General features: G+C 44.6%; 1 protein-coding gene across 1 annotated transcript in view; it reads left to right on the forward strand.

Annotated features, from left to right (window-relative positions):
• PRKAR2A (protein kinase cAMP-dependent type II regulatory subunit alpha) overlaps positions 1-27,644 on the forward strand; it is a 394,405-nt gene that overhangs the window by 163,921 nt on the left and 202,840 nt on the right. The window lies entirely within an intron of this gene.

Consider the following 27,644-nt stretch of genomic DNA (forward strand, 5'->3'; position numbering starts at 1 on the left):
CATCCAATTGTGTGCCTAATTGGGTGTCTAGTTGGACGTCCAGTTTGTTATGGGTGTCCATCTGTGCGCCCATTCACACACGCTTATCTGTGCATGCAAGTGGTGTGACCTTGTGGGAGCCCAGTTTTTGGGTGCCCTTCGAGGTACATTGTTGAGTGCCTAGATTTTGGACACCTAATTTTTTACTGTTCACTTACAGCTGGATGCACACTCCTCAGACGCTTATTTTAGTGTACTGATAGACTGATGGTGCTTTACCAAACTCTATGCTGCTTGTCATATTCAGGCATATTAAGTTTACCTTCTAAGTTGGCTCATTTTATGTTAACTTTTTCCTTTTAATTCTGAAATGTATTTATTTGTTTTATTACAGTTATATTATTTATTTGCTGTTTTTATTGTTTTTATTTGATTTCAGTTTTGCTATGTGCTGTTTTAGATTGATTTTTATAATCATTTAATGTATGTTTTATTTTACTTTATGATTATGTATGTAAAGATGTTCATCGCCTAGGCCTTTTGTGTTAGGCGATCCAGAAATTCAAATAAATGTAAATGCATCTCAGCCTAGTGTACCCTCTAACTTGTGGAGGATCAGGGGGACTTGCCTTTGTCTGATTTTATTAAGCCTGGTTCTTCCCAGCCTGATGTGGGACTAGGAAAAAAGCTGCCAGAAGGGTTGCCTAATTGTAGAGCTCCCCTAACTGGTTCGTTGGTGGGGGTAGCTCAGTGGACTCAGGATTGTTGCTCCCTAGTTTTGGCATGGATCTCTCTGCTTTTTCTTGGGTAGAATATTTTTCAAGGACTACAGTCTTTTCTTCAGACGGGACACAGGCGCAGTCCTCTGCCCTAATCACTGTTACCAATTCCTGGTTGCAGGTGGTGAAGCCTTACACGCCTTCCTGGTGCTGCAGATAAGCGCCGGGGTATGCCTAGATCGGTTGCCAGTCTTCCCAATGGGGATCCATATGGCACGACTGTTGAAACTGATCCTTATTCCCTGGAGGACAGAGAAGTTCCTCTGGGATTGGAGAATTTTTGAACTATGTTGCGGAACTTTCATAAAGTTGGGTTACCAGCTTTGATTTCCCAGATATTAAAAATGCTGGGGGTACCTGGGGCTGAATCCATTTCTGAGCCAAAGGAAGATTCCATTTTGATTTTTTTTACTTAAAGCCTCATGTTTCTTTCCTATTATGGAGGCTGTTCAAGGATTAATCTTGAGTGGGGTGCCCCAGAAGCTAATTTTCAAAGGGTATTGAGTCTTGAAGGCCTGTACCCCCTGGACCTAGCTGTGTGAGAGCAATTGTTTTCTGAAGGTGGATGCGCTTGTGTGTGCGGTCACCAAGTGGATGACTATGCCTGTAGACGTGGGAGCAGACTTAAAGGATGCTCAGGATAGGATAATTGTTGCTTGCTCTTGTTTACTACTCTCTCAGGAGATCGATGAATCTGGTGTAAATTCCAGGGCAGTGATGGAACCAGCACCCAGCCTTTTGGCAGATGCAGTTGCCATTTGGCCTGCACTTCAGCAAGAGGCTTCGGTAATAGTGGCTAGGCATCAGCTATGGCTGAGAAATTAGTTGGCCGATAAAACCTCGAAGGCTAACCTTACGAAGTTGCCTTTTGAAGGCTCGCTTTTTATTTGGGAGCTGGCGAAGATGGCCAGTAAGTGGGGTGAGTCCCTGGTTCCTCCATTGCTATAGGATAAGAAACAGGCGCCATGATTCTTCAGCGCGAGAGGTCATACTAGGGGGTTCAGACGTTTTTGACCCTACAAAGGAGTGGCTTTTCAGAGGAATTGACTTTTGGGTAGATCTCAGTCCTTTCATCCTAGGCAGCTTAGACAGGGCTCAGGCTCTAGTAGTGGATCAGCCTAAGCTTCCCAGTGAAGGTGTGCCGACCCTCCTCCAGGATCAGGAGATAGGTCGCCTCTCTCTCTTTTTTTTTTTTTTTTTAATTTTTATTGGAGGTGGGTCGACATCACAATAGACCAGTGGGTTCTGGAGGTAATACAGGATGGCTATCTGCTGGAGTTTTGCAGTGTTTCTCGGGATATGTTCATGGTGTCTCCCTGCAGCTCTCCACAGAAGACAGGCAGTGGGAGTGTACATTGTCAAGACACCTCAGCCTGCAGGCTGTAGTTCAAGTGTCCATGTCTCAAGAAAATACAGGCTGTTTTTTCATTTATTTCGTTGTGCCCAAGAAGGAGAGATCCTTTCAGCCCATTCTGGATCTCAAAGGAGTCAACTGTCATTTGTGTGTGACTCATTTTTGCGTGGAAACTTTGTATTTAGTGATAATGACAGTACAGTTGGGGGAGTTCCTGATGTGTCTGGATCTATCCGAGGTGTACCTGCATATTCCCATCCAACTAGAGCATCAATGATTTCTGTGTTTCGCGGTTTTGGGATGTCATCATCAGTTTCTAGCGCTACCTTTTGGTTTGGCCACCATGCCTAGACTTTTTCCAAGGTTATGGTGGTGGCGACAGCAGAGTTGAGAAAAGATGGAATCCTGGTATACCTGTACTTGGACGACTGGCTGATTTGGGCCAGGGGTCTGGAAGAGAGCCCCCCGGGTGTTGCGCAAGGTGATCTCCTTGTTGCAGGAGCTAGGATGGGTCGTGAACCTTGCCAAGAGCAATCTTTAGCCAACACAATCACTAGAGTATCTCGATGTTCAGTTTGACATGAATCAGAGCAGGGTGGTGTTGCTGGAGAGCCATATTCAGAAGCTAATGGCACAGGTGCAGCTATTGGCTAACACAATACACCCGACAGTGTGGTCCTATCTTTAGGTGCTCGGATTGATGGTGACCCTGGAGGTGGTTCCGTGGGCGAGGGCGCATATGCATCTTCAGCACATTCTGCTGTCTCATTGGAGCTCACAGTCTCAAGACTATTCGATTTGACTGCACCTGCCAATGGAGGTCTGCTCTCAACTACAGTGGTGGTTAAAAGCGAATCATCTAAGAAAAGGGGTTTCCCAAAAATCACTGGACTGACTAGTACTCACAAACAGATGTGAGCCTCCAGGAACTCGCAAGAGCACTGGAGTGCAGAAGAGACTGTCTGGAACATCAATCAGCTGGAAGCCTGTGTGGTCCAGTTGGCATGTTTGCAGTTTGGAGACCGATTTACCTGATAATTTCCTTTTCCTTAGTACAGACAGGTGAATCCAACTTCCAACCCTTGGCTTCCGAACAGTAGTGCTGTTGTCCTTCTGTATGGCTGTGAGTTCCAGGGATTACTCTGTTATTCAATTCTGGCTATTGACTTTAATATGACTTTGGTCTTGCCTTTGACAGTTAATTTACTCCAGCGTAATACTTGATTATTAATATTTATGGTTATTATAGTTAATGATGTTAGCATATTACCCTTGAAATCCAATGTATCTGTAAAGCCTGTTGCTGTTAAATGTTTTACTTTTAAACTGTTATATGTAAAGCCTGTTGCTAAATTATTGTTTAACTGTAAACCGAGGTGATGTATAACTATACGTACCGCGGTATAAAAGAATCTATAAATAAATAAATAAATAAAATTACTGGTAAGTGACAGTCCAGTCCCTAGATTAGTGTTATTACACTCTTTGTCTGGGCTCAGTGTTTTTCTGCTGGCTGAGTGCTAGAATGGTTATCTGTTAATAATGTTTTGCTAGTTTGTCCACAGTTAGATTTTTCAGAGAATTCTGGCGGGCTGATGCCACTGCAGGGGTATATATACTTTGGTGTCAGCTTGCGCCGACTCCATCTGCTGGTAGAGGTGCATAACCATCTGGTTTTGGATTCACCTGTCTGTATTAAGAAAAAGGAAATTAACAGGTAAGTAGTAATTTCTCCTTGGACACCTTCATGCCAGTAGGTTATGGATAGGACTGAAATTGTTTAAATTGAAAAAAACCCTCACATGGAGGACTGGATGTTTTTATAGCCTGATCAGGAATGGCAAACACTTGTCCTCAAGTGCTGCCAACAGTACTGCTTTTATGTATTTTCATAATGAGAATTAATTAGGTTGATTAGCACACTTTGGCTATCCTGAAAACCAGACTTGTTTGTGGTACTTAAGAACTGGAGTTCTTCATTTCTGGTCTATGTGGTAAAGCTCTGGAATAATCTACTATGAAAAATCTTATTCAGGCAGCTTCCTTAGAGGATTTTAAGCATAATATAATCATATACTTAACTGCTACAAATATTAATTGATATAGAGATGTATGAACAGCAAATTGTATGACTAGGTAAGAAGGTTGGAAATGTTAATCTTTATTCAGTCATAAACTGTTGCAACTGATTTTATAGTATATTTAATTCATACATGGTGTAAATTAATGCCTGTATATTTTTTAAATGCTTTATATAAGGGGTGGCCAACTCTGGCCCTTGAGAGCGAAAAACAGGCAAGGTTTTCAAGAAATCCACATTGAATATGCATGAGATAAATTTCCATGCATTACCTCAATTGGATATCCTGAAAAACACAGCTATTTGAGGCTCTTGAGGACCAGAGTTGGCCATCTGTTTTATACTTTTAGTCCTTGATTTTCAACAATATTGCATATTCAATTTCAGCATTTACAACAAGATGAGTATATAATTATGAGCTCATAACTAAGAGGTTTTACTGGTATTGCCTTAATTATCACACAGTGCTTTAGTCACTGGACTGTTCATAAGATCCACTCATAATACATATTCTTCCTCAATTTTAAATTAATTTTTAATAGGCATTTACATTCATTAGTCATTTGTTTTCTGTTATGCGCATATCTCTGGTAGGTGCATAAGTTCTGTGTGTTCTGTGGTAGGCTATGTGCATATTATGGATACATGAAACAAATGATCAACGAATGCACATGCCTAATTTTTACTATGCAAGTAAAACCATTGCTTCTAATATACTTATCTTCAAACAAATCTCTTGCCATGTATCCCATGTATTTGTGTCAAATACAGAGATGAAATTAAAGCAGCATTGGTTCGTTGATTTCATCAGTGTCAAGTATCCCAAGATAGACTTAAGAACTTAAGAACATGCCGTACTGGGTCAGACCAAGGGTCCATCAAGGCCATTATCCTGTCTCCAACAGTGGCCAATCCAGGCCATAAGAACCTGGCAAGTTCCCAAAAACATCTGCATCAGGGGAGATTCTAACAGTGCAGATAATCAACATCACATGGACTGTTAGCCATCTTTCTGCCACGGCATCTGATGTCACTATCATATGCATATCTTTTTGAATAGGGCACAAGATTACAAACTAGTCAATGGAAGCATGCTATTTTAATAATGATGACCAATCAATTTCTTTAAGCCATATGGGAAAACTGAGCTCAATGGTGAATATCTACTGTTGTTCCCGATAGTTTAAAATAGACATGGGGTCTCCACCCCATGGAAAAGCATTTACTTGATCAATCATAGTTCACCACAACTCTGAAAATTCATGTTTGTTGATAACACAGTGTGAGACACAATAGTGGTTTTAAATTTCATCATTTTCAAACAGCTACAGTCATGGCTGGTGCCAGCTTGTTAGCTGCCCTGTGCGAACAATTACTGTGCTGCCCTCCCCACCCCCGTTTATTCATTTTGTGACCCGGGCCAACCCAAAAAAAGCCCAGCTCCCTTCAGTGATACAAACTTTAAAAACTGACACCACCACCCTTCCTCGAATCCATGGCTGGTGCCAAGGATATTAGGTGCCCTAGGCGAACCTTATAGCCTTGCATAGTGCCTCCCCGCCATTCTGCACACACAGTTAAGAGTTATGCATTTATATTTTACATGAAAAATATCAAAGTACAGTATTCTGAGGTAAAAATATCACACATTTACATGCACTGACATAATGCCAATCAGAAATCCCTGCAAAAAAGACATTTGGAACCCATATGGTGTTAGGCCTGTTGTGATGTGTGTTGGGTGTGGGCTTGAGCCTCTGAAAGCCCAAATATGCTAATACAATTCCTATTAGGAACATGCCTCACCTCAGTCACACATGCAGAACATAAATAGACCCTCACCAAATATAGAACAGAGCAACCAAAAAGTGGAAATACAAACACACAGACAAAACCTGAACTGGAAACCACAAGAAGCCAGACACTGTATGCAGTGCAACAATGAAAAAACAGAGCCATTACCATTCCTCAAACATCAAACAATAAAATCAAGAAATAAAATAAATACATAATCATAATAAAAACATATTTCAGAAAAAGCAGATAAAAGATCAAATAATTAAAAACTCATATACAAGTTTTTTTTAAAAATGTCCCAAGCACCAATAAAATATTTCAAAACAGTAGATACTTCAAATAACACTTGAAAAATAAAACTAAAAAGGATTTTAAAAATTCATGCTCTCCAAACCTAGGAAAATTTGATTTCCAGTCAGAGATTGTCATGGATTAGTGGGAATGGGATGCACAAACTTCTTCCTCTTTCTTATATATACACATGTGCTAGGTACTTATGGCCTGGATTGGCCACTGTTGAAGACAGGATGCTGGGCTTGATGGACCCTTGGTCTGACCCAGTATGGCATGTTCTTATGTTCTCTCAGACAAACCTGCAGCTGCCTCCAGCACTTCTTTGGTTGGGATCTGCCTTCAGCCCGAGGCCCTCATCTTCATTTTAGCTGCTGGCAGGTTGGAATCCAACTGCAGCCCCCATTCTCTCTCTGACACACACGCACTCACACACGCGCACACACACACACACGCACTCACACACACACACGCACTCTCACACACACACACATACACACGCACCACGTTCCCATGTACTCACACACGTACCACGTTCCCATGTACTCACACACACACACACACACACACACACACACACACACACACACACACGTACCACGTTCCCATGTACTCACACACACACAGGCAGTCAGGGTCCATGGGTCATTCCTCTTCCATTGCTGATGCCAGCCTGTACCACCACCTTATGGAGAGCAGCCGTTTTGTGGCTCCGTGCCAGCACTTACTTTATTTAAAACAATTTATATTCTGCCTATAATAAAAACCCATGCTAGGCAGATTACAGCAATGTTAATACAATACAATATACACAATAAGGTAAAAACTTCTTCACAATTAAAACTGCGTCTTCCATATTAAAATACTGCTAATCTTGAACAAATAAATATGCCTTTATCGCCTACTGAAGGTGGGAACATCGCCTATTTCTTTTAGCCCAGTCTGGGAGCCCATTCCACTTCCAGGGACCAAACACATAAAAGGCCTGTTTTCTTATTTTTACTAGGCAAGTCTGTCAGATAGTGGGGACCTGTAGTAAATGTTTCACCTGTGAACGTAGATTTCGGGACGGTATATATTTCTTTAAGAGCTCCGACAGATAGGATGGACCTTCTGTTTTTAGTGCTTTAAAACGAGCATAATTATTTTAAAATCAATGTTTTCTCATAGGCAGCCAATGAAGATCATTTACGGGGATACATGATCCCATCTTTGACTGCCACTGAACAGTCGGGCAGCAGAGTTTTATAATATCTGCAAGGGCCGAATTGTAGAGGCAGGCAACCCAATATAGAGTGCGGAGCATTTTAAGGGTTCTGCTGTTCTATAAGATCTTTGAAAGCGATCTTGAACACACAGGTCTTCAAGGACTTCTTACATTCCTTCAGATCATTTATGCTACGTAATTGTAGTGGGTACTCTATTCCATACTGAAGGTCTAGCTATGGAGAAAGATATTACTACCGGTATATCTAAAGTCCATATGGGCATTCAGAAAGTCTCTACAGGAAACCTGTGGATAGAAATCTGTTTTTACTGTCTGATAGTTTTCACACAAGTCACTTGAATTTAGGACTACCTATTAGTCAATTTTTACATCTGCGACAAATTTACTCAATTTGAATGGTTTTAAATCTGCTTCTCAAGAATTGGCAATGAGATTTTTGGATTGTGGATATCCACGCTCCTGTATTAAAAGAGCTCAGTTTGCAAATTGGGACTATTTACTAAATTTCCAGCAAGCAGAGGAAGAAACTCAATAGTCTTGTATTTTGCCATATACTCTGTGGGTGCATGACATCATCCTTATTATTAGTAAATATTGGCATATACTGTCTTTTCATGCAGTTTTTCAGGGGGAGTAATATTAAGCTTATGTTGGTTTGTTCCAGTTTGTTGCCTATGAAAGATTCAAATTTTGAACTAACTGTGCCATTTACATAATGTTCAAGTATAGACAGTTTTTCTCTTTGAGTGTTTTACCCTGCTTAGGACTTCAGGAGCCATGACACCGTAAAAATGAATTTAATTCAATTCTATTTGATATGATGTATTTTAAGCCAAGAAAGTAAGTGTACCATAAAAAAACAACCTGGTTTGAGCTGTTTAGTGATTATAAGGTCTATCCTTGTATAATCCCTGTATATTTAAAAGGAAAGTACTGACAACTGCAATATTTAAAAATAAAATTCCTTTGTTTAGGGCTTGAGTATTTTGATCATTTTTTGACACTCTATTTGCCAAAACTTTAATATTGAAATAGCAATTTAATGATGAAAGGAGGTCTGCTATCTGTTTTCTAAAACTGAACTCCCACACAGGCCGATGCAATATCGGCGTGGTTCAAATGGGCACTCTTGATTGAGTACCTGCTCTCTTAATGCGTGCCGATCCACCTCTCTTGGGCGCCTGATTTAATATTTAAGTGGGCTGCTGTGGTAAAAAGGAGGCTTTTGGGAAAATTGTGCATCCCTAGCGCCTCCATGGCATAGGGCTCCCAGGATGGGTGGCTGTCAGTGGTTTAGGAAAATGGATGCTCAATTTTATGAGCATCCGTTTTCCTAACCTGACTGTTGGCGACTTTTTTTTTTTTTGCCGGTTCTCCTTTTTTCGGGTCCTCATACTTAATATCACCATAATATTAAATTGGAGGAACTACAGAAAAGCAGAATTTACATATGATGAGTACTATTAGCTACACGCTGGTTTGGACCCACATTTTAGATGTGTTAATCCCTTTATTGCATGAGGGGTTTTGGACACGCGTCCAAAATGCACATCCAAGTATGTGTAAAGCTGTGCGCTTGGCCAAGTCCACTATATTGCATTGGCTTGACAGTGAATTGTAGATGGTAATAGTATTTTAGCTGCAGGATGTATACATGAAAATTAAGAATACAGAGAAAGCATACTTGTAATGGTGTATCCAGGATTGATTTTGGAGAAAGGGGAGGAGCTGGCTCTTTCCTGAAACTTGGATAGGTTAGCCTACAGATTACTTGAGGCTATTGGTATTATGGTTTTGTCAGTTTTGTTTTATTGCTTAGTGTATTATTGGGGGCGAGGGGGGCTGGTTTATAATTTAATTTTATTATTATATTTTGTTTATCTATTTGATTGTATACTTCTTTGGGCAATCTTTTGATTGAGAAGGGGCTATAGAATTTTTAAATACATTTTTTTGGCAGAGCCTGAAGTTAATGTGTCTTAAGTGCTAGATGGTGTGGAGGGAGAAGATAATACATATAGGGGCGGATTTTAAAAGGCGCGCGAATAGCCTACTTTTGTTTGCGCTTCAGGCGCAAACAAAAGTACGCTGGATTTTAGTAGATACGCGCGGAGCTGCGCGTATCTGCTAAAAACCTGGATCGGCACGCGCAAGGCTATGGATTTTGTATAGCTGGCGAGCGCCGAGCCGCGCAGCCTACCCCCGTTCCCTCCGAGGCCGCTCTGAAATCGGAGCGGCCTCGGAGGGAACTTTCCTTTGCCCTCCCCTCACCTTCCCCTCCCTTCCCCTACCTAACCCACCCGCCCGGCCCTGTCTAAACCCCCCCCTTACCTTTGTCGGGGGATTTACGCCTCCCTCTGGGAGGCGTAAATCCCCACGCGCCAGCGGGCCTCCTGCGCGCCGGGCCGCGACCTGGGGGCGGGTACGGAGGGCGTGGCCACGCCCCCGGACCGCCCCGGGCCGTAGCCACGCCCCCATACCCGCCCCCAAAACGCTGCCGACACGCCCCCGAAACGCCGCGACGACCGGGCCCGCCCCCCGACACGCCCCCGACACGCCCCCCTCGGAGAACCCCCGGGACTTACGCGAGTCCCGGGGCTCTGCGCGCGCCGGGAGGCCTATGTAAAATAGGCTTCCCGGCGCGCAGGGCTCTGAAAATCCGCCCCATAGGGAAGAGTAATCCCAACTACAGGCACACAGTGGGTTCTGTATTAGAAGTTAACACCCAGTAAAAGGATCTTGGAGTCCTTGTAGTTAGTATATTTAATTCCTCTGCTTAGTGAGCAGTGGCAGTCAAAAAAAAAATATAATGTTAGGAATGATCTGAAAAGCAATTGAGAATAAAATTTATCTATTCATGGTGCGAGTGTACGAGTATTGTGTGCAGTTCTGGTCGACCTAGCTCAAAAAAAGACATAGCAGAATTAGACAAGGTGCAAAGGAGGGTGACAAAAATAAGGGGTTGGAATGCCTGTCCTATAATGAGAGGCTATGCAGGCTACAGCTCTGTGCTTGGAAAGGAGATGGCTGAGAAGGGGACATGATAGAAGTATGTAACATCATGAATGAGGTGGAATGGGTGGGTAAAGGAATACTAAAACAAAGAGACACTCCATGAAACCAAAAGCCAACACATTCATAGGTATTGGAATGGGATGGGCCACTCAGGCCATGGCCCAACCAAATTGCATCCGCCAGACGTGCGTCTGTGTAATAATTCCCAGGCTGGCTGGCTCTTTATAGGGGCGGTATTGCCAGCTATACTGTGTGCTTCTGTGTGTCTTGTGAGACCGTCAGATCATCACGAGAATACAAGCAAATGTGTGGGTGCCTGTAATCTCACACTGATCTGCATGTTTCGTGAGACCAGTGGAGACATGCAAAGAAGCATGTAGTTCAGCCAGCAGATTGCCCTCCTACAGGGAGCAAGCCATCCTGAAGACAAATGAAGGACTGACTTGCTGAAAAAAGGGAGTGGGGATGGGGTCCTGAGACTGGAGGCTTGATAGGGAAGGGGGAAAGCCTGAGGCTAGAAGTTTGTTGGGGAAGGTTCCCGAGGCAGGAGGCTTGTTTGGGAAGGATTTTTAGCATGGAAGTTGGCTGGGGAGGGGGGAGTTCCTGAGGCTGGCTGGAGGGGCTCATCTGAGACTGACTGTTGTCTGGGGGTGGGGTTTAGTTGTTGAGATTGAATGATGTGGGAGGGGGTCAGGGCTGGAGGCAGATTGGCTGGTTGCTGTGCACAGGGGAAAGAGAGGGAGTCTAGATATTAGTGCTTGGTTGGGAGAAGCAAATTGATACAAAATGGGCGGGGGTGGGGGTGGGTGGGGGAGAGAGAAGTTCGTGAGGTGTTATCTTTGGGACTCCAAGCTCCTTTTGTTCTTGTGGGTGGTGTGGGGTGAGTGTTACATCTCCCCATTCTTTGCAGGAGTAATGATAGGATCTCGGCAGTTCCAACATATCGCCCTCCCCTCTTAACGTAATGATGGGGGACTTGGTTAATCTTAGAAGAAAATGTATTTTTGTTTCTTGTTTTCAAGTGTTCTTCTGCATACAGAGTCTGGCTTCATGGGGTTTCCATTTCAGATTTTGTCCATGCATTTGTTGTTTGTGCTCAACTGTTTGGTGAAGGTTTTTCTGTGTTCTGCAAGTGTGACCAAGCTGAGGTATTCTGCTAATGTTTAGGGATCTGTCTTGTTCATTTATGTTTTCTCAACAGGAGGGTTTGTATTAGTGTTATAGGAACTGGTGTAATATTTGCAGTGCTACCTTGCCAGAGGTAGGATTGTTGCTACTATAGCCCTGTAAGTTAATATTGCTATGGTATGGCAGATTTGCTAAATATGGCCTGAGTGTGTTTTATTTTTTGCAGGATTTTGTATTTCACAGCATATCTGGTACAGAGGAAATCTGTCTCTTTTTCTTTAGATTCCACCAGAATTTTTTTGTATGGTGAAGTGAAAGTGAAAATATCCTACTCTATCCCTGTTTTTAGAGCATGTAGGGGTGGGGTTCTATGGATAAAGAGAATCTATTTAATAACAGGAGGTAAGGATTTATGTTAGGTTTGTTTTGCACCTACATTGATGAGAATGAACCTCACTGGTAAGCCAGAGATAGGTATGATATCAGTCTCTCAGATTTACTGCTAATGTTCTTAAAACTTGCATTGTGCCAATGAGCTTCTTTCTGAAGCTTGTTTGGCATAATATATACAGGCAACATATCAAAGTGAGCTTGGAAGTTCTTTAATCTGGTCAGTTGTGTTCATATAATTAGGACCGTTTCTATATCTTGCAGCCACATTTTCTTGGTCTCTGATTATATGTCTTAATACTTGATGATTTCCAGGCATAATACAGAATAGTTGCTTAGTACTGACACTTCTAGTAGTAATGCTATTTTTGTCATTTTCTCCTTTACTGCTATGTCTGGTTTTCTAGTTTCAAGCATTTTGTTGGCCTGGGAATGAATAATTGTATCTGATTTTATGTGAAGAATGTATGTAAGAATGAATGACATTAATTGTAAGCATAAAATAAGAACTGGAAGTGGGAATGGGGTGGAGTTGGATGTGGAGCTAGGGTCAAGGTAGGGGTGGAGCTTGGTTGCCTCTCCTTCCTCCCCAACTAAAAAAGTGATTTGTCACTCTGTGCAAAGTCAAGCAGTGGAATCTGTTGCCAGAGGATGTAGTCAAGGTGACTAGCTTATACATCATGGCAAATAGCTTCATAGTATAAATATCTTTATTCTGTCTCACTTTAAATAGAAAGTTTAAATATAAAAAAGTCAGTTTGTTCCATTATGAAATACTACAATTAAAGTATTCACCCTAAGAAAAGACAAGTAAAAGAACACATTATAAACATCTTAGTTATGCATATTATAATGAACATTCATGATTTCACATGTACATCAACCATATAGCATATGAACAATTTCAGTCCTGCAACCTTTTTTAACCAGCCATCTCAATTATAATGATCAAGTACTAAACAAATTCCCCCCCCCTCCACCCCAGTCTGCTTCCTGCCTCCTATTATCATTGGAATTGAATTGCAAAAAAGAAGTCAATACAAAGAACTATGTAGCAAACATTTGTTCTTATGCATCCCAAATAAAGGATAAAGGTGAACCGGTAGATGTAGTATACTTGGATTTTCAGAAGGCATTTGACAAAGTTCCTCATGAGAGGCTTCTAGGAAAAATAAAAAGTCATGGGATAGGTGGCGATGTCCTTTCGTGGATTGCAAACTGGCTAAAAGACAGGAAACAGAGAGTAGGATTAAATGGACAATTTTCTCAGTGGAAGGGAGTGGGCAGTGGAGTGCCTCAGGGATCTGTATTGGGACCCTTACTTTTCAATATATTTATAAATGATCTGGAAAGAAATACGACGAGTGAGATAATCAAATTTGCAGATGACACAAAATTGTTCAGAGTAGCTAAATCACAAGCAGATTGTGATAAATTGCAGGAAGACCTTGTGAGACTGGAAAATTGGGCATCCAAATGGCAGATGAAATTTAATGTGGATAAGTGCAAGGTGATGCATATAGGGAAAAATAACCCATGCTATAATTACACAATGTTGGGTTCCATATTAGATGCTACAACCCAAGAAAGAGATCTAGGCGTCATAGTGGATAACACATTGAAATAGTCAGTTCAGTGTGCTGTGGCAGTCAAAAAAGCAAACAGAATGTTGGGAATTATTAGAAAGGGAATGGTGAATAAAATGGAAAATGTCATATTTCCTAGCGTGTAGCAGATGGACTCAAAACAAGTGGGTATAGTGTGCTCGTGCTAGCAGTTGGAGATGGATCTGACGTCAGCACGGGTACATATACCCCCACAGGAAGTGCAGCAGTTCAGTAATTTCCGTCTCCAAAGCAGTTTGGAGCTACCTCACGCTCGCTGAGCGTGTTTCCAAATTCTAAACGACTAAATTCCTAGAAGAAACCTACTGAAGACGAGCCCCGCACTCCTGCGGTGATACCATAAGATTTCTGATATAGGGAAAAATAGAAGGGGCTCACTAAATTCAAGTATATTGGGTACAGAAAAATACTTGTGCAGAAGCAGCAATAGAGCAGAATTTACCTCAAGGGAATATTTGATTTATACCAAGACATATCATACTGTCAAGTGGCCAGCAGTGGGTCAGGGTGTTTGGTTAGTGTGATCAGATTAGCTTTCATAGATTAAAGTAAAAAAGAACATATCAAATAATCATCTCACTGACTCAGCAAGTAAATGCATACACTCATTATAAGGTATAGGACATTAATTTCATATGTGATAACTGATTGTCAATAACAAAAAATATGAAATGATATACCTGGTCAATATTTTAGTTATGTACACATTTAAAATTGTCACTATTTAGATTTTAAGTTAATACCACAGTCTGAATTGAAGCAGTCTTTAGTAGCCTTACAGTTCCAGTATTTTGTAGCATTATGCAGTCCTATACCTTATAATGAGTGTATGCATTTACTTGCTGAGTCAGTGAGATGATTATTTGATATGTTCTTTTTTACTTTAATCTATGAAAGCTAATCTGATCACACTAACCAAACACCCTGACCCACTGCTGGCCACTTGACAGTATGATATGTCTTGGTATAAATCAAATATTCCCTTGAGGTAAATTCTGCTCTATTGCTGCTTCTGCACAAGTATTTTTCTGTACCCAATATACTTGAATTTCCCCAGTTGAGTTTCCCGAGCTGACTTCCGTGGTCCCTCGCAGGTAGGAGCCTCGGTCCGGTGGCCGACTCGCGGCAGGGACCTAGCCCCCGAGTGAGAAGAGCTCGGGCGTGGCATAGAGGCAGCCTTGGTCCCGGTGAGGACATGGCCCCCGAGCGAGACGAGTTCGGGCGCGGCCTAGAGGCAGAGGGTGCACTTCCTCAAGCGCGGCAGTGAAGGTACTCACCCTCTCCCCCCGCAGCCGGAGACCGCCCGGGTCGCAGCCGGGAAGCGCCGAAGACAAGGTAAGGCGTACATCTTTACTGTGGTCTCCGAGGAAGTAAGGATTTGCGGGGCCTGACTACGTGGCAGCCCGCCGAGGAGGTCGCCATTTTACTTGCCTACTCGCCTTCGCCACCTAGACGACGCACGCTGAGATAGGCGCACGTTGCTAAGCGCATGTGGCTAGGCGCAGGCTGGCTAAGCGCACGTTCATAGGCGCACGTCCATAAGACGCGCGTTCATAAGACGCCCGTTGGTAGGCGCATGTTCATAGGCACACGTTCATAAGACGCCCGTTGGTAGGCGCACGTTCATAGGCGCACGTTCATAAAGACGCCCATTGGTAGGCGCACGTTCATAAGACGCCCGTTGGTAGGCGCACGTTCATAGGCGCACGTTCATAAGACGCATGTTGGTAGGCGCACGTTCATAGGCGCACATCCATAAGACGCCCGTTCATAGGCGCATGCGGCTAAGCACATCTTGATAAGAGCACATTCATAAGATAAGCGCATATTAGTAGGTTCAATTATGCACATCCTCGTTTAGGATCATGGTTTTCTTTGCCCTACTCTGTTTTCTGCCGTTTAACCAATTCTCAATGCACAATAAAACATTATCTCCTATCCCATGACTTTTTAATTTCCTCAAGAGTCGCTCATGAGGTACTTTGTCCAAAGCTTTCTGAAATCCAGAATTATTATATCAACTGGCTCACTGTTATCCACATGTTTATTCATACCTTCAAAAAAATGTAGCAAATTGGTGAGGCAAGACTTCCTTTGTCTAAATCCATGTTGACTTTGTCCCATTAAACTATTGCTATCTATATGTTTAGTAATTTTGTTGCTTAGACTAGTTTCTGCCATTTTTCCCAGCACTGACATCACTGGTCTGTAGTTTCCCAGATTACCTCTGGAACCCTTTTTAAAAACTGGCATTACATTGGCCACCTTCCAATCTTCAGATACTGTAGCATATTTTAATGATAGTTTATAGATTATTAATAGTAGGTCTGCAATTTCTTTTTTCAGTTTTTGTAGCATTCTGGGATGTATACCATCTGGTCGAGATGATTTGCTACTCGTTAGTTTGTCAATTTGTCCTAGTACATCTTCCAGGTTCACTGAGATTTCTTTCAGTTACTTTGAATTATCACCTTTAAATATCACTTCTGGCATGGGTGTTTGCCTTACATCTTCCTCAATGAAGACCAAAGTAAAGAATTCATTTAATTTCTCTACTATGGCTTTGTCCTCCCTTAGCACTCCTTTTACCCGTTGATCATCTAATGGACCAGCTGCCTCAGGCTTTTTGCTTCAAATGTAACTGAAAAGTTTTTATTATGAGTTTTTGCTTCTACAGCAGGTAGATTCTATTTTTGTCTTCCTTATCAAAGCTTTGCTTCTAACTTGCCAGTGCTTATGCTGTTTCCTTCATTCGAATCCCTTTTCCATTTTTTGAAAGATATTCTTTTGGCTTGAATAGTCCCTCTCACCTCACATTTTAACCAGGCCAACAGTTGTATGGCCTTCTTTTCATCATTTTTAATGTGTGGAATAAAACTGGTCTGGGCTTCCAAGATGGTATTTTTAAATAATGGCCATGCCTGATTTAAACTCTTGACCTTTGCTGCTGCTCCTTTCAGTTTTTTCCCAACATTCTTCTCATTTTATTATAATCTTCCCTTTGAAAGTAGATTTCTGTAGAGTCTCCCTCCAGTTATAAGTCAAATTTGATCATGTGATCACTGTTGCCAAGTGGCCCTAACACCATTACCTATTTCACAAAATCAAGTGTTACACTAAAGATTAGGTCTAAAATAGCTCCCCCCTTATTGGTTTCTGTACCAATTGATCCATGAAGCAGTCGTTTATTTCATCTAGAAACTAGATTATATTTTTAACTAATGATAACATTTCATGTTTATGAATATTATATTCTGAGAATTAAGTAGTATTACTGATGAAATTATAACAAACAGTTAAACATGCAATTCTGAGCACAGTCTTGTCTGAATGAAATATAGAACCAATAGAAATCATATAGCATGTAACCTGTTTGATTATTGATTTGACTGAGGGGAAACATTAAATAAAAGCTCATGCTATTATTGGTTATGTTGTGAGTGAAACTTTGTTAGAAGTGGTTTTTATTGTAATAAAAAATGGTGTATGTTGACAGTAAATAATATAAATTCAAATGCTTTGAAGAGAGGTTGACTAGAAATTCATCTTGTCAACAGTAGCAAGTTTCTTGCTAATATATTTATATTGATTGTGATTGGAGAACTTATCAACAGTTATGCTTGCTTTTAGCTATGCCTGGACATCAAGCAAGAGCTTCCTCATAAAAGTAGGATGATTCAATAGCATAGAGTTGATTTGCTTAAACACTAGGGGAAATGGATAGGATGAGAAGCTAAAACATTTTTTTGCTGCCTATTGGCAGTAATAAGATACCTGATAAGCTTTGTTCCAGTGAAGATCTCTTATTTCTCAGAGGATAAGCAGGATGGCAGTCCTCACACATGGGTAACATCATCTGATGGAGCTCAGCATGGAAAACTTATGTTGAAGCTTCTAGAACTTTGACTGAGCCTCTCTAAGCATCGAACATGTATTATACCATACATCCACACAGGATCCCCTTGGTCTCTTCTCTTCCATGGACCCTCGTTTGTCATGGCAAATTGAGTATCTCTGAACTTAATAAGTTTACTTTTTTTCTTGTATTTTTTTTCATGCAATCGAGCAGTCGATTCATGGTCCCTCCCAGTTTCCCCCTTATCACTAGCTAGGTTTCTCAAAAGTTTTGGGTAAGTTTTATTCTCACAGGACAAGCAGGATGGTAGTCCTCACATATGGGTGACAAAACAGGATGGAGCCCAGTCACGGAACACTTTGGTCAAAGTTTCCAGAACTTTGACTGGCCCCTACTGGGCATGCCCATCATGGCACTAACCCTGCAGCCAGCAGGGGTCCACTTCAGTCTTCTTTTTTCCGCGCAGCAGTAGCCTCACGGTTAAGGAGCTCTGCAGAGATTCCTGACAAGAATTTTCCTCACGGAATTACTAAAAGTTAATTTGCCCCACAGGGGTCCCTCCTTTAACTTTTTCAAGCCGCAGTACTCCGGTAAGCTTTTTACACGTTCTCTGTTGATTACCGTCGAGTTTGGCCCTCGTGGCCTATTGGCCGTTGACCTACCGCGGCTCAATTTTTTCCATGGCGTCGGGGTTCCGTTGGTGCCCGGAATGTAATCGCACCATGTCCGTCACAGACCCCCATTAAGTCTGTGTAATGTGTCTTGGATGAGAGCACAATGTCTTGACTTGCACCAAATCTGCCCTAATGACACCAAAAGGTCGCAAGGCCAGAATGGAGAAGATGGAACTTCTCTTCCGTGCTCAAACCCCGACTCCATCGATTTGCATCGACGTCGTCGGAACCGGCTCCGTCAACTTTGCGCCAGCATCGACCACCAGCCGGTTACCGTCCTGCATTGACGATATCTCGGCCTTCGACACCCTTTACTCACCCTCAGGACCGAGGGAATCGTAGAGACAGACATCGCCATCGACATCGAAAGTCTCGGACCATTGAGGGAGCGAAATCATCGACCTTGCCATTGTCCGAGCCGCCGTCGAAGAAACCCCGTCCAGAAAAGTCACTGACCTTTTCGGCGACCGGGTTACCGAGGCAACCCTCACCCGACAGGGTATCAGAAGCTGCGACTCCGCCTTTAATGGCGGTCCCTCCGGCTATGCCTCTGCCTCCTTCTTCTGTTCCGGAGCCGGGGCTGCTTGCTCCAGGTCTCCAAGAAGAACTGGACCGGATGGTTCAGGAGGCCATCGACAAGGCGATGCAATGACTCCAGGTTCCTCCGACACCGACATCGGTACCGATTGTGGAACCGACCACCGACCCGATTCCAGCAGCGTTGGCATCATTGCTCTCCAGGATGGAAGCGCTCATTGCCGCTTTTCCACCGATGGACCCCAGGTCGCCGATGGTTCCGGTGCCCTCCCCGCTTACTCTGTCATTGGGAGGAGAAACACCGTTCCGCATCCCTCCATCGGGAGTTCTACCTCAGCCATCGATGCCGATACGTCCGTCGCCACCGGCCCAACCATCGATGCCGATATGTCTGGCGCCACCGAGCCATCCATCGATGCCCTCGATGCCTGCACCGGTGTCTTCGATGCCTTCATCGGTGCCTCCAATTATTCCTTCGATTCCTTCGGCACCTAGACAGGGACCCTCGGGTATCCCACCACCCCGTCCTCCTCTAGTTCCTACAGGGGCAGGTGCTGATCCCTATGATACCTGGACTTATTATTCCTCCCCAGACACCGCTGATTTGCCTTCTCCACCTTCACCCACTGAAAGTAGAAAGCGTTCTCCTCCAGAGGACCTTTCTTTTATAAATTTTGTGAAGGAAATGTCTGAATTGGTTCCCTTCCAATTACAGACTGAACAGGATGATAGACATCAGATGATGGAGTTGCTACAATTCCTGGATGCTCCCAAGGAAATAACCTCCATCCCTATCCACCAGGTTCTTCTGGATCCCCTCAAGAAGAACTGGGAACATCCTGGCTCCATTGCTCCAGTCCACAGAAAAGCTGACACTACCTATTTGGTGCAGTCAGCTCCGAGTTTTCAGAAAACTCAATTGGATCACAAATCTGTAGTGGTAGAATCTGCACAGAAAAGAGCAGAGAGATCAAAGCCTCACACTTCTTTTCCCCCTGGCAAGGAACAGAAGTTTCTAGATGCCATTGGTCGCCGTGTCTTCCAAGGATCAATGCTCATCTCCAGAATTGCTGCTTATCAGATCTATATGACCCAATATAATAGGGTCATTTTTAAGCAGATACAAGATTTCACAGACTCCCTGCCTCAGCAATTTCAAGATCAGCTCCAAACCCTAGTAAACAAGGGTTTTGAGGCAGGCAAGCATGAGATCAGATCATCTTACAATATCTTTGATACTGCTACTAGGGTATCTGCAGCCGCTTTTTCGGCAAGGAGATGGGCCTGGCTCAAGTCTTCCGACCTTCGCCCAGAGGTACAAGACAGGTTATCCGACCTACCTTGTGTAGGAGATAATCTGTTTTGCGAACAGATTCAACGAATGGTGGCGGAACTTAAGGACCATCATGAGACCCTAAGACAGCTCTCTCTGATGCCTTCTGACTACTCTTCAAAACAGCCCTTCCGAAAGGACTCTTAAGAAGTCATTCTTCCGTCTGAATAAGTCCTACTTGCCACCAACCGGATCCCGTTCTACGAGACCTTTTTCAAAAAGCTCAGTCTTGTCAGACACGGAAACAAAAATTGCAAGCAGCTCCTCAACCAGGTCCTGCTTCAGGTTTTTGACTTCTACCTAGAGAGCAGCAGCCAGCTTCCATTGCCTCACATACCAGTGGGAGGTCGACTGTGTCACTTCAACAACATATGGCACTCAATCACCTCAGCCCAATGTGTACTAGCGATAATTGCTCAGGGTTACCATCTGAACTTTCTCTCCGTGCCACCGGACTCCCTACCTCTACTGACGTGGAGAACATCTGATCACTCCATCCTTCTGGATCAGGAGGTCTCCCTCCTTCTCCAGTCCAAGACAATAGAACCCATACCCTACTGTCAGCACGGCCTAGGATTCTATTCCCGGTACTTCCTAATCCCCAAAAAATCGGGAGGCGTTAGTCCTATTTTGGACCTACGGGCCCTCAACAAATACCTCCAGCAAGAGAAATTCAAAATGGTAACCTTAGGCTCGCTTCTTCCTCTTCTACAAAGAGGAGACTGGCTCTGCTCTCTGGACCTCCAGGACGCATACACTCATATTGCGATAACTCCATCTCATCGCAAATACCTGAGGTTTCTAGTAGGCCCCAAGCACTATCAGTACCGAGTGCTTCCATTCGGCCTAGCGTCTGCGCCACGAGTCTTCACAAAATGCCTCGTAGTAGCTGCAGCCTTCCTCAGGACTCAAGGTGTTCACATCTACCCCTATCTAGACGATTGGTTAATCAGGGCTCCCACTCACCAAGCTGCTCTGTCGTCCCTCAGTCTAACCTTACACACTCTAATTTCATTAGGATTTCTCTTCAACTACGACAAATCCTACTTAGTCCCATCTCATACCTTGTCGTTCATTGGGGCAGACTTGGACACCTTGCAGGGAAAGGCTTTTGTGCCTCGACAGCGAGCTCTCAGCCTTGTGTCTCTTGCACACCAGCTGCAGTCTCAGCACTCTGCGATTGCACGCCACTTTCTCATCCTCCTGGGATACAGGGCGTCCTCAGTTCAGGTCACACCAATGGCCCGTTTGGCCATGAGAGTCATGCAGTGGACTCTAAGGTCTCAATGGACTCAAATCATTCAGCCCCTGTCGACCATTGTCCACGTAACTGACTCACTCCATCAGTCTCTTGCCTGGTAGAAAAATCAGAAAAGTCTCTTCCAAGGCTTGCCCTTTCAGGCTCCAGACCCTCAATTAAATCTCACCACCGATGCTTCCAACCTCAGCTGGGGAGCCCATGTGGGCAACCGGTCTACTTCATACATTCCCTCCACTTCCTCTTCTCTCAAAGACTCTCGTGAAGTTACGTCAGGACAAGGGAACCATGATCCTGATAGCACCTCACTGGCCACGCCAAGTGTGGTTTCCAGTACTTCAGGATCTCTCCATTCGCAGGCACATTCCCTTGGGAAAGGACCCGCTTCTGATCTCTCAGAACGACGGGTGCCTCCGCTACCCCAATCTTCAAGCCTTGTCCGTGATGGCATGGATGTTGAAAGGTTAATCCTTCAGCCACTTAACCTTTCTGAACCAGGTTCCCGTGTCCTGATTGCTTCACGGATGCCTTCCATGAGAAAATCTTACTTTTACAAATGGAACAAGTTTACGTCATGGTGCTCTTCTCAGTCCGTTGACCCCTTTACCTGTCCAATCACGAAGTTTTTGGACTATCTCTGGCACCTACCAGAGTCAGGTCTAAAAACCTCTTCCATCAGAATGCATGTCAGTGCGGTAGCCGCCTTCCATAAAAGTGTCGGGGATGTTCCCATATCAGTATGCCCCTTGTAACATGTTTTCTGAAGGGCTTGCTTCGCCTCAAGCCTCCACTGCGTCCTCCAGCCCCTTCTTGGAACCTCAATCTGGTTTTGGGTCGGCTCATGAAACCACCATTCAAGCCTCTTCAATCCTGTGATCTTTGCTATCTTGCATGGAAAGTGATTTTCCTTCTGTCAATCACTTCGGCTCACAGAGTTAGTGAATTACAGGCTCTAGTTACCTATCCGCCTTACACTAAACTTCTGCAGGACCGGGTAGTACTCCGCACTCACCCTAAATTTTTGCCTAATGTAGTTTCGGACTTTCATCTCAATCAGTCCATTATACTACCTACCTTTTTTCCCAGGCACCATTTCAATCCAGGAGAAAAGGCTCTGCAAACTCTTGACTGTAAACTGGCTCTAGCATTCTACCTAGACTGTACAGCTGCCCACAGGGAAGGCACTCAACTGTTTGTCTCTTTCCATCCTAACAAGTTAGGGCAGCCTGTGGGTAAGCAGACTCTCTCCTCCTGGTTGGCAGACTGCATATCCTTTTGCTATCAGCAAGCGGGCATTCCATTTCAAGACTGTGTTAAAGCACACTCTGTGAGGGCCATGGCGAGTTCAGTAGCACACCTACGATTGGTGCCACTTCCTGACATTTGCAGGGCTGCCACCTGGAGTTCTCTCCACATCTTTGCAGCCCACTATTGCTTGGACAAAGCCGGAAGACAAGATTCCATCTTTGTTAACCTATTTATAATGTGACGTACCAATACTCTTCCGCCTGCCCGTTAGGGTTCAGGATGCTCTCGGCCAAATTTTTATCCCAGTCCTAGAGCCTTGCACACCTGGGTACATTTGGTGCATTTCTCGGACATCCTCAGCTCAGTACTCACCCATATGTGAGGACTACCATCCTACTTGTCCTGTGGGAAAGCAAATGTTGCTTATCTGTAACAGGTGTTCTCACAGGACAGCAGGATGTTAGTCCTCATGAAACCTGCCCACCGCCCCGTGGTGTTGGGTTCGTAACGTTTTCTTATTTTATTTTTCGGCACTACCTGTAGCTTTTAAACAAGACTGAAGGGGGACCCCCTGCTGGCTGCAGGGTTAGTGCCATGCTGGAAACTTTGACAGAAGTGTTCTGTGATTGGGCTCCATCCTGTGATGTCACCTATATGTGAGGACTAACATCTTGCTGTCCTGTGAGAACAACTGTTACAGGTAAGCAACATTTGCTTTTTGTAGTCTGTCCCTGGGGTGGTGGTGCACTCAGTGCTCGCCAGCCGTCGAGAGCCGCCACCATCGCTTCAACATCACATCCCTTTTATTTTGAGAAAACATGTCTGTATCTGGGTTTAAGTGGTGCCCTTGCTGCACTTGGACCATGTTTATCACGGACCTCTTCCTGGGGTCACATAACATCTGGGGTTGCAGTAAGTGTGCCCAGATGACCCCAAAAGGGTGTAAAATGTGGCTTGACAAAATGGAACAACTTTTCAAGCTGGCTAAGACTGATTGGCATCGAGGGACCTCTGAGCCACATCAGTGGACATTAAGCCATTGAATTCGGCAGTGCTGTTGGTTTTGTTAGTATCAGTGGCTGCCAGGGATGCTGGAGACAGATCGTCTGTCTCCCCCATGTTGAAGACATAGTCTTCAGCCTCTGCTATGGGAAAGGACAAGTCCGAGCATTGGGAAATTGAAGAAGCATCAGCATCGGCCTCTGTCAATGCATGGGGATGCTTCAGCTTGAGCTGTGATGCCTCTGAAGTGTTCCCATGGTGAGGAGTACCAGTCCTCCATTGATACTTGGAGTTCGCCATGGTTTCCACCAGTCCCGATGCCTACCACCAATCTTCCTCTCTGTTCCGAAGAAGATCTGTTCACACCTCCTGGGTGCCAGTCAGTCTTAGCATCTGTACTCTTCGAAAACGAGCTGGAGAAGTGTGTGCAGCTGGCCATCTAGAAAGTCATGTAGGGCCTTGGCGTTGAGGCCGGCACTGTCTCTCCTTGAGCTGCTGCTAGACTCTACATGTGCTCATCAGCTTGTTACTCACACAACTGTTGTCTGTACCTGGGGTAGCATAGACGCCCAGTAGAGCATTGGTGACGGCACCAGCCTATCCAGTGCTTGTCCCCGGTTCCTCAGAAGAGGAAACTCCTGGTGACAGGGGTGACATTGGGGCCCAACCAGTTGTTGGTTCCTATACCGCAGGCCAGAAACCGAGCACCTTGCGCTCTGTCCCTGAATATGACAGCAAGGACAAAGGCACTTATGACCCCTGGGGGATGATTCCTTCGATATTTATAATGACAAGTCAGATGGTCTGTCCTCAGAACCATCTCCTCACGACACCAGAAGGAAGCCTCCTCTGGAAGACCTCTCCTTCTCAGGTTTTGTCAGGGTGATGGTGGAGGCCATTCCATTTCAATTACAGATAGAGGAGGATACCTGGCAAAAGATGCTGGATATTCTTCAGTACATGGAACCTTACAAGGAGATTGTGGCAGTCCCAATGCACGAGATCCTTGTGGAGTTACTTATGAGGATGTGGGAACACACCTCCCTCAGTTCCTTCTGTGAATAGGAAGGCAGAAGTGATTTATCTTGACCAGAAGGCTCTCGGATTCGACAAGCGTCATCTGCCACACCAATCAGAGGTCGAATCTGCTCTCAAAAAAGCCAAGCAAACTCTGACCCATTCCTCAGCGCCCCCAGGAAAGGAACATAGATGCTCTTGGGTGGAAAGTGTTTCAGGGTGCTATGCTCCCAGCTCTAAATGGGCCAGTATATGCGGGACATCCTAAAGCAGGTGCAGGAAATGGCCAAGCAGCTGTCTTAACAGCAGCAGGACGCTCTCCAGTCATTGCTATATAAGGGCCTGGAGTGTGGAAAACACAGGATCAGGTTGACCTACGATGTTTTTGAGAAGGCATTGAGGGTCTCTGCCACAGGGATCGGCGTCTATATACTCGCATGGCTGTGGGCCTCTGATCTCCATCAGAAGTGCAGGGGCAACTCGCTGACATGCTGTGCACTGGAGAGAATTTCTTCAGAGATAAAGTGAAAGAAGCGGTGGCCCAGATGCAGCCCACCATGTGATGCTCCAGCAACACTCTGCTGGCACCCAGGACCCGTCCTCCTCTGCCAGGAGGTCCTCAAGGTTTGGCCACAGGAAGTCTTTAGTTTGTTTGAGGAAATACTATCCTCGGTCTCCTCAACCCCTGTCAGCAACAACAGGCCCATTGTAGCCATCCCAGGCAACAGAGAGCCCAAAGCTGCAGCCTGAACGTTGGTCAGCTCCGGGACAGGGTTTTGACTGGATTGTAGGGAGCATAGCCATGTCTACCATACCGAGGACAATGGACCCTCTGGTCGAAGGAGGCTACGATTGTGTATGCCCAGATGTAATGTCAGACCCTGCCAAATTACTGCCCCCCCCCCCCCCTGATTCCCTTTTGGAGATCAATAGCACATCAGGACTCACAGAACTCTCCTCCCTTTTAATGGTCAGAGCATTCGAGCCAGTTTTACCATGGCAAAGAAAGTGGGGATTTTAGTCCCGTACTTCAGGATTCCAAAGAAAACAGGTGGACTCCAACCCATCCTAGACCTGATGACCTTAAAGAAGTTTCAAAGAAAAGAAAAGTTCAAGATGGTTTCTATGGGCACATTATTCTCTTTCTTGCAAAAAGCAGACTGGCTATATTCCCGTGATCTAAAGGACATAACCACTCACACAGAGATCGTTCCCGGTCACCTGACGTATCTCCAGTTCCTGGTGGGGAAACAGCACTTCATGTCTTCACAAAATGCTTAGCTGCGGTGGTGGCGCATCTTCGCAGGCTGTGAGTCCATGTTTTCAGCTATCTTGGCTGATCAAGAGCACTTCTTGGACAGGGGCTGTAGATTCTATGCACTCAACCATCCGGCTGCTGGAGTCTCTAGGGTTCGTCATCAACTACCCCAAGTCCCATCTCAGCCCGTCACTGCAATTGGACTTTATTCTACTAGACATGGCTCAGGCCAAGGCCTTTATGCCCCAGTAACAGGCCATCAAGTTGATGAACATTGTGGCAGAGATTCAAGTGAGCCAGCAGGTTTCTGCGTAGCACATGTTGAGGCTGTTGAGCCACAAGGCCACATCAGTACATGTCATTCCCTTGTCATGTTTGTACATGCTGAAAGTCTAATGGACCTTAGGTCCCAGTGGCAACAAGTCACACAGGATCTACGGGACTGCAGCCAAGTCACCCTGCCCCTCATAGACGCTGTTCTGGTGGTGGGTAAATTCCAGTCTGGAACAGGGGGCATCTTTCCAAAGTCCTTGGGTCCAAAGCTGGGGGGCTCAAGTCGATGGGCTCTGTACCCAGGGTCTGTGTTCCACCCAAGAGCAACTGGTAAAATCAATTTCCTGGAACTCTGGGCAATCACATACACTCTGTGGGCTTTCAGAGATTGGCTGTCCAACAAAATTGTACTGATACACACTGAAAACCAAGTGGCAAAGTGGTATGTCAACAAGCAGCGAGGTATGGGTTTGAACCTCCTGAGTCAGGAAGCAGTCCAGATATAGTCATGGGCCCTCTCCTATGGGATGGTGCTCAGGGCCATGTATCTGGCCGGAATGGAGAATGCAATTGCAGACAGACTGAGTCACTCCTTCCGACCCTCTGAATGGTCTCTCAACCAAGGGGTGATGAGTCATATCTTCTGCCTTTGGGGAAGTTCGGAGGTGGATCTGTTCACTGTGCTTGGAACAGAAGGCACCTCAGTTTTGCTCCCTATTCAGGTCACGGCAGACCAGTCTGAGATGCTTTTGCCCACCTTTGGGGGCACGTATTCTCAAACTCCACTGATGGCGAAGACTTAGTTGAAGCTTTGTGAGGACAAGGGGACTATGATTCTCATAGATCCCTATTTGCCGAGATAGGTCTGGTTTCCACTCCTTCAGGAGATGTCCATCAGAAACCGTTCAGGCTGGGGAATTCCCCAGATCTCATCACCCAGGATCAGGGCAGGTTGTGGCATCCCAACCTCCAAGGCCCTGTCACTTACAACTTGGATGTTGAGAGGTTGATCCTACAACCATTCAGTCTCTCAGAAGAAGTATCTCAGGTCCTTGTAGCTTTCAGAAAGCCTTCATTAGAAAGTCTTATTCAACGAAGTGGAATAGCAAAAGGCCTTAGATCCTTTCTCCTGCTCTCCACAAAAACTGCTTGACCACCTTCTACACCTTTCAGAAGCTGATCTGAAAATCAACTCAAGAGTTCACCTGAGTGCGATTGGCACTCTCTGTGGAGGAGATCTGCAGAGCTGTGGCATGTAGTTCCACATGGAGTTCTCACTTACATCTCATTACAGTCTGGATAGGGATGGCCAGTCAGCAGGTTTGGCCAATCTGTCCTTTGGAACTTTTTGAGGTGTAGCACCCAACTGTGTTTCCTCCTAGGGCCCGTTATTTCTGTTGAGGCTGCCCCCTTCTGTTACCAATAAAACCTTGTTCTTGTTGTGACCTTTGGCACTTCTTTTGTTAGTCCCCTTTTTTGTTTGGGGGGCTGCCTGTAGCTAGGGATTCACCCATGTTTGAGG

This window comes from Rhinatrema bivittatum, chromosome 4, assembly GCF_901001135.1.
Source record: "Rhinatrema bivittatum chromosome 4, aRhiBiv1.1, whole genome shotgun sequence".
Taxonomy (NCBI): Eukaryota; Metazoa; Chordata; class Amphibia; order Gymnophiona; family Rhinatrematidae; genus Rhinatrema; species Rhinatrema bivittatum.